The following is a 12,549-nucleotide window of genomic DNA, read 5'->3' as shown; positions in this document are numbered from 1 at the left end:
ATTTCAAACAGACTGGAAATAATGGTTATAAGGTGTTGCAGTATCCAGTCCACTGAACCTGCAGTATATATATTTCTGTCTCAGTAAAAGGCTTTAATGTGTTTTATTTCTGGGAATATAGAGTTCTGATGGCCAGAACAACAAGTACAAGGATATTAAGAGTTTTTCATGGTGGATACCCCTTTAAACATACATGTGCATGCACATACATACATACATACATACATACCCTGTTTCCCTGAAAATAAGACATCCTCAAAAAATAAGACCTAGTAGAAGTTTTGCTGAATTGATAAATATAAGGCCTCCCCCGAAAGTAAGACCTAGTAAAGTTTTTGTTTGGAAGCATACAGGATTGGTAAATGTGCATACCATAGATTGTTGTACATGGAAAGAAAGGTAGTAACAAGAAATAATAATAATAATATAATAATAATAACTTTATTCTTATATCCCATCTCCATCTCCCAGAAGGGACTCAGGGCAGCTTACACATGGACAAGCCCAACAACAGCATAAATTTACATACAAACAGAAATTTAAAACAATAATTTAAAAACAGTATAGCAATTAAATATAATATAGAAATTCTTGAAAGGATTCACAGTTTGGTTATGCTGGTCTGTGATGACAACTACTGTACAGTAGATAATACATTTTCATTTTTAAACAACTCAACCATAAATATGAATTCTTCTTTGTGGAAAAATAAGACATCCCCTGAAAATAAGACCTAGTGCATCTTTGGGAGCAAAAATTAATATAAGGCACTGTCTTATTTTCGGGGAAACAGGGTACATACATACATTTTGGAAGCATTGTTCTGGTCTCTCCCAGCTTGGACTGCAAGAGAACCATGTGAACCTTTCAGAGACAGGAAAGTGTTAAGAGTACCTCAAACTGCATGTGGTCCATGGACTTAGGGCTGTCCTGTCTGAATTATCTGATTACCTGTTTCCTTTCCTTCTTTAAGCAGGCAAAATGATGTGGGGGTTAGAGCTCTTCCCCTTGCTTGGAAAGCAGATGCCCATCCTGAATGCACAAGATTTTGTCTGATTTCAGAAGCTAAACAGGGATTGTACCCAGTGAATGAGGGTTCTTTAGATAGTGATAGGAAAGATTAACTAAATTCCCCAAGATTAACTAAATTCCAGAGTTGAATATACTGGACTAGATGGGCCAGTGGTCTGATTCAATATAGGGCAGTTTTCTATGTCACTATCTTTGCCAGTTTCAACTTTGAGATTCCTCATAGGGATGTCCAGTATAACTTTTTCTGGTGACCTTACAGACTTTGCAGAGAAAATACAATTTGTGTGGTTTGCTTGTGAGTTTTGACATAGCTATCTGATGGGTTGAACTCCTTCAAACACTCTATTTACTCAAATCTCATGCTCACCTTTTTTAGCTTAATTACCTCACCCAAATTAGGGTGCTCATTAAATTCTTGTAATATGATAATCTTAGTGCAGAGCCAATGCAAAAGGGGAAGCTGCTTCAGGAGCACCTATGGTGCATATTTCAAGGACATCATCTCTAATTTAATAGTCATGGCTCAATGATATGCATTTTTGGGATTTGTAGTTTGGTAGGGCATCAGTATGCTTTGGCAGAGAAGACTCAAGACCTTATAAAACTACAGCCCCCATGATTCCATAGCATTGAACCAAGGTAATTAAATTGGGTTTATTCTGCAGCATAGATGCACCCTAATGTTTTTTCCCCCTAATCCTGGAAGCTATGGAGTTCTAACACTTTTACTTTTAAAGAAAGAATCCTAAGTAGGCACCAACTGTAATGCACACCTTTTTGGGCAAATTACAGAGTGCACTTTTTGCTGCTGCACATTACATTTGGCAACATTTTTTTGTTTCCGGGTTTTGGAAATTGAGATGCACATTAGATTCGATGGTGCATTAGACTCGAGAAAATATGGTATTCAAGAGCTAATTCACACTGCCTATATAAGTCACTTTATGGATTATCATATGATCCACTACAGAGCAATGGGGGGGGGGGATTGGGATCCAAGCACTACAATTAAAGTGACGTGAGAAGTACAAACATTTCATCTGGAAGTGCTTTGTAAGAGTTCTTTCATACATTCAAATCCTCACTTGAATATGCAGTTATCAAGTGGGGAAGATGGGTTTACAAACTAGGCCAAACTTCTATTTGATTTGTGACAAATGGCAACATCAAAAATCAGAACACATTAATGCACATTATTGCTTGAATTTGTTACTTTGAACCAGCACTTTTAGGAGAGGTGGACAAGTTGGCCAGAATCATCTGTCATGGTGTACATTACATAACTTTATGTATACTTAGCTATACTGCAAAGGGGCTAAGAAATGCTGTTAGAGAGAATTGTGAAAATATGTATTGGGACACTGGTAAGAATATTTCAATGTGCTTTGGCTCTCCCTAGCCAGGGTCACATGACACAATAGATGCACAATCAATGCACACTCCATTGTAGTATGTATGTAGTAATGTAACCATATCTCTTAACTAGATATGGACATTATGGAACTGCTTGGCTCAATCTCCTGCAGATGCAAGTCCACATTTGAAAAATTAAGATTCCAATAGAATTCCAGCCATTGATTCTAAGTGTATTGTAAAACACAGTGCCATCTGAATGTTTTAGGCTACATCTTTGAGATTTCCTGATCATTGGGATGCTAGTCAGAGCTCACTGAAGTTGAAGTCCAAATCATCTAGAGAAATAACAATCACCTAAATCCTGTTGTTCATCTCGAATGGAGCAGAACAATTGAATTAATCAGTTTCCTGTGTGCAGACTTGTTAATCAACAATGAGCTGAAATAATTTCCTTTGTCTGGGACAGGCCAACAGGATCCCAGCCAATATATGATATAAGGAGTGCTATTGTGTAGGATTCCAGTTATTCCAATCTGACTTTAGTTTCTCATATTTTTGTTTTCACCAAGCTACTCGTAGCTAATAACTTACATCATGGTAACAGGAGTGACAACAATCTCCTCAAGAAATATGCAAATGGGGAACCAGGAACAAGGTTTCTGAGAGATTGCAACAAACCCCCAAGAACAAAATCTGACTCCTTGCCCTTTTTGTCCCAAAAAAGCAAAGCAGAGCAATTGAATGTATGTTCTGCATTGTGATTGTGCCATGCTACATAATTCTGCATAATGTCAATGAGACATGCATACAATTGAAGGGTCCCCGAATACTAGTATGAATTTTGCATTTTAATTGCATTGTACAGTGTGAGCCTTGCAGATGTAACCAAAATTATAACCTCTGCATTTTCTATCCACGGGATTATTAAAAATCCTTTTATTGGTGGTTATAAAATGTGCAGCACAGGATTGATCAGGAAGACTGAAATGGCTTTTTGGATCTGTTTCATGATCCCTCCTCCCTCCCTCTCTCTCTCTCTTTTTGAAAATGGATGTTTAAAAGGATTTTTATCTTGACGTCCTTTGTGCATTTTTTTCATGTCTGCTCCTACAGCTCCAATAACCACAGTACCTGAAAGCCACTTAAACCTGCAATGGTATTCAATCCCTTGGGTAAAAGGAACTTGCAGATATATTATTGATTTATATTTCTCAAAAAAATCAAGCTGTAATATATAGGTTGGCTACAGGAGCCCTTGGGCAGATTTTGTAATAATAAACCATTTTATTGTTGACACAAATGGTAACAAAACTGTTCACAAGCCAGGTTTTACACAATGCCAAATGAAGGGGAAAAGCAATCAGATTGTTCCTGCATAAAGAATGTTAATACAGTGGCTTTGTTGGGATTTTTATTTATTTCAGGGACACAATTAATCAATAAGACAAAGATCATTTAATAATAATAATAATAATAATAATAATAATTATTATTATTATTATTATCATCATCATTATTATTATTTATACCCTACCCCATCTCCCAAAAAGGGACTCTGAGTGGCTTACAACCATGAAATAAAACATATTAGATAATATAAACAAAACACATAACATATCAAATTAAGATAAAACAAAAAAATTAATGCAAAACATCAATAAACAATTATTATATAAAGCATTTAGAACAACATTAAAAATCCCAGCCATTGCTATGGCAAAATAAGCCATAAAATCCGATTGATAATTATTGAGTGTTCTTACATTTTGCCACTGTCAAAAGCCAGTTTAAAAAGCCAAGTTTTCCATTCCTTCCTGAGCGTGGGTGCTTGCCAAATCTCTCTGGGGAGGGCATTTCAAAGAATGTAAGGTGTATCCTTTTGATTCTTATAGAGATAGCCAACATTTGGATGTCTTTGTGATTTAAACTACAACCCAGATTTACACGTATTTGTGAGGCCCACTGGGACACAATGTATACATGACAAATTCTGGATCCAACTCTAGGAATCTAAAAGTGGTTGGGGAAAATTGCAGTGGAGGCTATGCCAATATTAAGATTGGGTTGTTGTGTGTTTTCTGGGTTGTATGGCCGTGTTCCAAAAGTATACTTCTGGAACATGGTCATACAGCCCGGAAAACACACAACAACCTTGTGATTCCGGCCATGAAAGCCTTCAACAACACAATATTAAGATTTCTTTTCTGTATGCTTCTATTGCTGTTTACTGCATAAAATAAAGGAAGTTCACAGAAACCATACACATGGGGACTGAAAGTTTGGTTTTACATTTGGAGATCTGTGTTGGTGTTTCTGGTGTGAGGCTTTGCTCTTTCAACTTTGTTCCTTTCTCTTACCTCAAAATAAAGCCTGTTCCATGTTTGTTTTTGTAAATAAATTCTTTCAAATGCACCAGCATCTCTTTAAAAAACATACACATTGTAAGAGTAGCCTTCAGTTTCCCAGAAGTGAAGGAAGGAAGAGACATAGAACAATACAATAAACCATTACCTCAATAAAATAAAAACACTTATTGATTAGAAAGCTTTAGTTTTAGAAACACAAATATAGACAGTGATCCATCATGAGTCTATTTAGCAGATTTCTGAGTTCCTTTTATTCCTTCACCATATAAAAATAAAATACTTGCACAGGTAAGTCACAAACTGCAAACATTATCATCATCAGAGAATTCTCATTGTCACTTGGGGACTCTTTTTTGTCTGTTCATCAAATATTTCTTAATATCAAGAGTGCTTGAGAATGACATAAACAGCTGGAGTAAGGGACATGATCGACATTTTCATTAAACCCCACTGTCCCAACTAAAACAGACTAAGTGGAGTCTAGGTAAGTGTTGCCTTCTTAGATTTTCATTGATTCCAGGATCTACTCTAAATGGAAGTAGCAGATTCAAGCCAGTATATGGATTGAGCACCAGTAGGTTTTCAGGCATATTTCAGACAGGTACAGATAGATTTGATCCATATCTGGTCTCTATTGCTTAATTCTGTTTGGGTTTCTGCCTTTTTTGGATTCTGTGTTCTGGAGATGCTGTTAGGTAACTTGGATTTGATAAGGCGGCTATAGATCAAAGTTCTACTTGCCTGGGTCCCCAAGCCTCCCTGTACATGTACAAAATCTGAGAAAGACAAAGATTTGAAGGTTGGTAGAGTTATACAAACTGTAGAAAAGATATGCCAGCATGATTCCTTCCCTGAAAATCCAAGCGGTTGGAACTTTGTTGCAAGTATCAAGTCATATCCCCCAGATGGGAAAGAAAAACTTCATATGCACTAAAAATAGATCAAGTGCTCAGTGCAAGCTGAACAGGGCCCAGATGATTTGTAACTCAGGTGTATATCCAGATGCTCATTTGACAATCTTAGCTGAATCTATTGACATCTGCCCCTGGCTTGCTGAAACAGGACCATCATATTTCCATCATGATGCTACCAACTGCAATGTTATGTTTAATTAGTCTGCCTCCAAGAATATAATCAAGCCTCTTTTAGTAGCTGTCCAGAATAAGGAATGGCACAAGAAGTGTTTGATATATTAATTCATCTATTATAGGAGTGCAGCTAACTGGATGAAAAATTTGGTTAATTAGTACATAGCCCAATAAATTATGATAAATTACAAAGGTTGTACACATTGAACTGTGCCCAGGCCTGTAGCCTCAGGAGGAGGGAAGTTGAACCAATGATTATTTTTAGCGAGTCATGAAGAGTAGATCCATAACACAAAATAATTTAAATTCTATGACTCATTCTATATTTTATATAGATTTAATTAAATCAAATTTTGATTTTAGTTACAAAGTTTCAAGTTTTAAAAAACCCTAAAAATGACTCTTTATTGGTATTTTAGTGATTACAAATGGAATACCACAATGCCTGTTGGAAACACTTCAGAGCTGTGTCAATACACTTTGAAAGAAATCAGGCTCCATCGATAAACTTTGGTGGACACTGCAAGTTCAGTCAGCCTTTCTTATCCAGGGAAATCTGTTGAACCCTTTGGTTGAAAACTTAGCTGGCTCTTCTTATCCACAGGAAATATGCATCCTGGCAATGGAGTTTGTGGATTGGTCATCAGAAACAGTTTTATTGATATAAAGTCCAAGGTCTTTATATCTTGTCTTTGCTCCTGTTCCATGGTTTCTTTGGCAAGGTTTGGATTAGATCAGTGGTTCTCAACCCTGGGTCCCCAGATGTTTTTGGCCTTCAACTCCTAGAATTCCTAACAGCTGGTAAACTGGCTGTGATTTCTGGGAGTTATAGGCCAAAAACTTCTGGGGACCCCAGGTTGAGAACCACTGGATTAGATGAACCAGTGGTAGACAACTCATTTGCCACAATTTTCACCTGCAGTCCAGGTTTGCATGTTCTGGGGTCTTCATCAGTATCAGCTGCTGCAGTGGTTCTCAACCTGCTACCTTCTTGGTCTTCAATGTTTCGCTTTTTTTTCTTTTTGCCATAAACTTTAAATGTTCAGTTGCTTTGATAGACGTTTAGGCATCTTCTAGAGTCAGGTGGATGAAAGGAAACACTAACAACAACAAACAGGGCTTTAAGCCTCAAAATAACAACTCAAGCTAGCAGACAATTGTACACTAAGACAACTGTGTTTGGAATGACCAACAGCTGCTTTCATGCCTTTCTTTTATACCCCAGTGGGAGGAACAAAAAGGTAGACATAAGAGAGACCTCTGAAAGGGGGAAGACCAAGAGAGCAGTGACATGACTACTCTCAGGGTTTTTTAAAATAATATTTCAAAAACTATTAAAGATAATTACATGGGGTAAAAACAAATAAAACTACATAATAAAATCTGTAATTGTGTTAAAATGTCATGAAAAATGTTGATTAGAACTAGAGGTACAGCATTTTGAAAGAGCTCGTATACATATATTTTCACTTTAAATTGGAATATCGAAAAATCAAGATGTATGACCCACACATATTATGCCATTTTTAGAAACTACATAAAATTCCTTTAATCTGGTACCTGATTATATAAAAATACTTGATATTTTAGGAAAAATTACAGTATAAACTTTTAAAGCAAACACAAATGATCGTAGTTGTTATTGTGCCGTCCGCCGGACAATAAAAAGCTATAAAACTGAAACGTGCTGTCCTTTATCCGGGCGAACTGCAAATCCCTATAAGCTGTCCTATAGATATTGAACGACTGAGTCTGGATAACTTCAAAAAAGGATGTTTATTCATACAAGGTTGTAAACCTGGCACAGATCTTAAAGTTGCAGAAAATGAAACAAATTTCCATAGGTTTTAGTTGCAGAATTATCCCTGGTTCCAGAAGGCAAAAGTGATTATAAAACCACTATACCCTAATCACGCTGCCTATATTAGAAGGAGAAACTCTTTCCTTCCCTATCTTTACAGCAAATATTAGTTCTAGAAGCGATGGAATAACTCTGCTCCTCTAACTAGATTTCCTATTCCAGATCAATATAATTCAATACTTATCTAATTTAGATAGGCTTAGATTGGCCTGGTTTTGAGGATGATTTGTCCCAGTTAGCCTTGCACAGCTCCAGCACGTTGGAAGACTATAGCCAGAATGAAGCTCCAAAATGGAGACTAGACCCTGGTAAAAAGGGCGGTCCTAAGATGTTGCACTCTTTGACCAATCACTGCAAAGAAAACTGCAGCCAGCTCTTGCAGATTCCAAGCCACCTTTCCTAGGCCTTTGCAGCCAGAGGCTCAAACAAAATGTAAAGGAGGGAAAACAAACAAACGACCAATAGATAAGGCAAACCATCGTCCTGGGGGACGGAACACTCCCCGCTAAATTCCCAGGATGTGGGAATTTACCAATCAAAAACATACAAACACCTTTGTATACACAACAATACAACAGTATAAAACTTTAAACATCTCCAATAAGCAACACGAGGTCACTAATTGGTCTGTCCAGGACAGACATTTTGTCCTTACTATGAGTCTTTACTTGAACTTTTCTAACCTTACCGTCAGGGCAAGGAAAGGTCTTTAGTATAATGCCCATAGGCCAGGCATAGCGGGGCAAGTCTTTGTCCTTTGGCAACACAAGGTTTCCCACCTTGGCATTGTCCTTTGGGGTTTGCCAGAGTCTTCTGGTTGGAAGCTGGCTTAAGTATTCGGCCTTCCACCTCTTCCAGAAGTGGTTGGCTAAGGTCTGCACATGCAAAATTGGTGCCACAGTCCGACCAAATTGACTTAATTGGCCCTCTGAGGGCTATGAACCTTTTCAATGCGTTTATGAATGATGAAGTGTCCATTCCCTCTGCAACCTCTATATGGACAGCTCGTACTGACAAACAAGTAAACAAAACCGCACATCTTTTGTTATTTACAACACCACCCCTGGTTTTCCTAGTGACAACCTCCCAAGGATCAAACACATCGATTCCCACATGGGAAAAGGGGGGGTCTGTCAAAGTCCTGTCCTGAGGTAACTCAGCCATCAGCTGACTCTGACAGTTACGTCTGAGTCGCCGACATTTGACACACTTAAAAATAACACTGCTGACCAAACTTTTAGCATTTACCACCCACAGGCCTTCATTTCTAAGGGTCGCCTCAGTCAGAGTTCTACCTTGATGATGGATTTTCTCATGGTAGTGACGAACCAACAACAAAGCAATATGGCTATTGGGGGGTACAATGATAGGGTTCTTTATACACACTTTGAGTTTAGCTTTGGCTAACCTTCCTCCAACTCTCAAAATACCCTCCTTGTCTAGAAATGGGTTTAACTCATTTAGAAGACTTTGATTAGGGATGTTGAGCCCTTGCTCTAGCCTAGCTATTTCCTGCTTGAAAGCAGATCTCTGTACTGACTTGAATATGACGCTCTTAGCCTTTATCATATCCTGGACCTGTAAAGGCTCACTATCTTTGCAAGCTAAACGATGTATAAGCCTAGCTACTGCTCTAAGAAGACTGTGCCACTCCGAAAAACGTTCAAAACGGTGTGGTTCCAGGCAAGATCTTTGGCCCATCTTGATTTCTGTGGTCATCTTGCAAACTTTCACCTCTGCACTTCGTGAGACTTGAGCATTCATAATGTCCGAAAACCTTTGCTCATCTTTCGAGAGCGCTGTGGCTTCGTCTCTCTCAGAGACTTTGAAGATGGAGGAATACTCTGGAGTTATTGCTTGGCAGTAGACTGAGATGTGACTTAGGCAACTGCGCACAAGTGTAGGACGTCCACCTTTAAGCACCTGTGCTTGATTGGAGTCCAACGACGATGGTGGGTGCATCTTGTTTATGCACACTGGGCCTGTAACTGTCCAGCCTAGTGGTAGCAGCTGAGCAATGGGCGCCCCTGGAGGTCCCTTAACTTGGTCGTTCACATAGAACAAGTTCGGACAGTCCGCACCAAGCAGAAGGGCAATGTCCACATCTGGCTGAAAGGCTGGTATGGCATTCTTTAACCGTCGCAAATGTGGATGAGCCTCCACAACTTCTCTAGTTACAATTTGTTTTTTGTTCCGAGGGATGGAGGAACACTCAATCAGGTCTGGCAACTTGAACTGTCTCTTCTGGTCGCAAGAAGAGACAACAAAGCCAGATGCTATGCGACCCTGCAACTTCTTTTTTCCTGCACACGTAGTCATAGTGTAGTCGACCATCTTGGTTTTAAGGTCAAACATGCGGAAGAACTCTGGAGTAGCCAGGGAGGCGTCGCTCTGTGAATCCAGGGCCACATAGAGTCTCTTTCTAAGCCAAGGGCTCTTGGCTGGATATACATCCGCTAGGCAGATAGGATGACAAACTCTGTACTGGTGCGAGTCAGAACACAGCTCTGTACAGACGACTGCTGAAACTTCCACCTGCATCTCTGGTGCGGCTGGCTTGTCGGTGTCTTCGACTGCTGACTTTTCTTTTGGTGAAGCGTTCTCTTTGGGGTGGGAGATGATATTGGAGTTGTGCATTGCGGTGCAATGCTTGAGGCTGTTGCATTTCTCACACTTGATGTTTTCTTTGCAGTTGGATGCAAAGTGTGGAGTTGCTCCACAGCATCTAAAGCAGATTCCCTGCCTTTGAACTAGCTGTTGCCTTTCTTTGTACGTCTTTCTACTAAACTCCCTGCAGTTGGCCAAGCTGTGAGGCTTTTGGTGAATAGGGCAAAGCAACTCCTTTACCTCCGACCTGGGTTCGTCAGTCTTGTGTTGAGTTTCGACTGCCTTTACGCTGACAGGTCTATTGGCCTCTCTAGGTGGTTTCTTGTCCACTTCAGGTGCCTTCTCTGGCTTTCTTTGGTATCCCTTGGTATAAGGTGGGGAGGCCCGTCTGTGGATCATTCCTTTCTCTGGCTGCCCTGGTGATGAACTGGACCAAATGAGAAAATGGAGGGTATGCCTGGGAGTGGGCCTCCTTGTAGTTGAAGACCTCCTGTCCCCAGCGTTCTTGCAAAGTGAAGGGCAGCTTGGTCAAGATCTGCCTCTGGGACAGGTGCTGATCGAGGCACTTCAAACCGGGCAGTTCTGGATTCTCCTTGGCCGACTCTAATTCCGCAAGGAGCTCGCTGAGGTCCCACAAGAGTTTGAAGTCTTTGAGTTTTAAAGCTGGGAACCTTTGGAGCTTGTCCATAAGAGATGCTTCAATCTCTGTGCTGGCCCCATACCTCTGCTGCAACCTGGCCCAGGCCTTTTCCAGGGCTTTGTCGGGATCGGCTACGTGGGCTGCGTAGATCTTCTTAACTTGTGAGGATGAGGCTGGGCCCAACCATGCAGCCAGAAGAGTCAGTTCTTCCTCAGGCAATAACTTTAAGTCTCTGATTGCTCTCTGGAAGGTGGCCTTCCAGAGAAGAAATTCCTCAGGCTTGTCCGAAAACTTTTCGACACCCTTGTCCTTAAGATCTCTTCTGGGGCTTCTGATGATGGAGACAAGCTGGGACTCTGGCGTCGAAGGGAACAATTGAGGAGTTTGCTGTTGTGGAGTGGACTCCCACCGTGTACCTTGCGTCAACCTTTGGCCTCTTGGAGGGATGACATCGACCACTGACGAATCGATGGTTCCCTGTGCAGCTGTCTGTAGGGGCCAACTAGCGCTCGGCCTTGGGGCCCTGATTGACTGACCTAGGGTTTTAGCAGGAGGCACAGGTAGCTCGAGCAAGGGTGAGCTCCCCGCTATGACGCTCTGCTCTGCAGGAAACTCAAACGTGACTTTGGGGCCCTGCTCTGGGTAAGGAGAGAAGTCTTCCTGTTCCTCATCCGAAAACTGGCTGTACATGCTGCCAAGGTGCGCAAACACTTTGGCAGAAGGGTCCTGTATTGGTAACTGGCTTACATTTTCTTCTGTGAGTGGCTCAATTAGGGCCTTGGCCAAAGTCTCAGCCCTTACCCTTTTGGCTGCGGCATCCATCTTTATTCTAAGCATCTCTATACGAGCCTGTTCTATTTGCATTTCGCTTTGTCTTTGGGCCTGTTCCATTTGCATTTCGCTTTGTCTACGGGCCTGTTCCATTTGCATTTCGCTTTGTCTACGGGCCTGTTCTATTTGCAGTCGTTGCTCTTCTTCTTTAAAGGGAAGGGTGAGATCAGCTGCCTTAGCATCAGCCTCCGCCCCCGCTACCTTGCTCTTTAGCTCTAGACGTGCAGCCTCCTTAATGTGCAAGGCAGCTAGGGAAGAGATGGCACTCCCAGCAGCAGAAGACTTGCTAGAGTGGCTATGTTTAGATGATGCACACTCCCTTAGTTTAGATACCTGGCTAGAGCGGTTAGACTTAAGACTAAGTGCCACAGCAGGTGATTTTAAAAGATTGGTCTCATGGCTGCATAAGGAAGACTGATTTCCTTTTGGCTCAGACCTTAGATTAACAGGTGGAGAACTAAATTCCAAGGCATCTAGAATTGCCCTCACCTTATTTTCTTTCTCATTAGTGTCAGCTAAGACACTCACTATTTCTAACTCTGAATCCTTGGCGTTAATGCGCTCGAGGACCTGGACTATCTTAGACACCAAACCCCTCCAAATACCGAAGGTCTCTTCAAGGTCTGTCTGTAATATGGATGGCACCCTTGTAATACCCAAGCTCTCAATTCTGTCCATTAATGTTGTGATGCGCTCCCATGCCGAACCTAACCTCACATGGAGGAGCTCCTTTTCGTCTATTAGATGGGCTAGCATTTTGGCTGAAGG

General features: G+C 40.8%; 1 long non-coding RNA gene across 2 annotated transcripts in view; it reads right to left on the bottom strand.

Moving 5' to 3' along the window:
• The window catches only part of LOC103278298 (uncharacterized), a 288,708-nt gene that overhangs the window by 99,902 nt on the left and 176,257 nt on the right, over positions 1-12,549 (bottom strand). The gene's annotated exons all lie outside the window — the stretch shown is intronic.

Source organism: Anolis carolinensis, chromosome 3, assembly GCF_035594765.1.
Source record: "Anolis carolinensis isolate JA03-04 chromosome 3, rAnoCar3.1.pri, whole genome shotgun sequence".
NCBI classification, from domain to species: Eukaryota; Metazoa; Chordata; class Lepidosauria; order Squamata; family Dactyloidae; genus Anolis; species Anolis carolinensis.
This window is presented reverse-complemented; position numbering and strand designations above follow the sequence as displayed.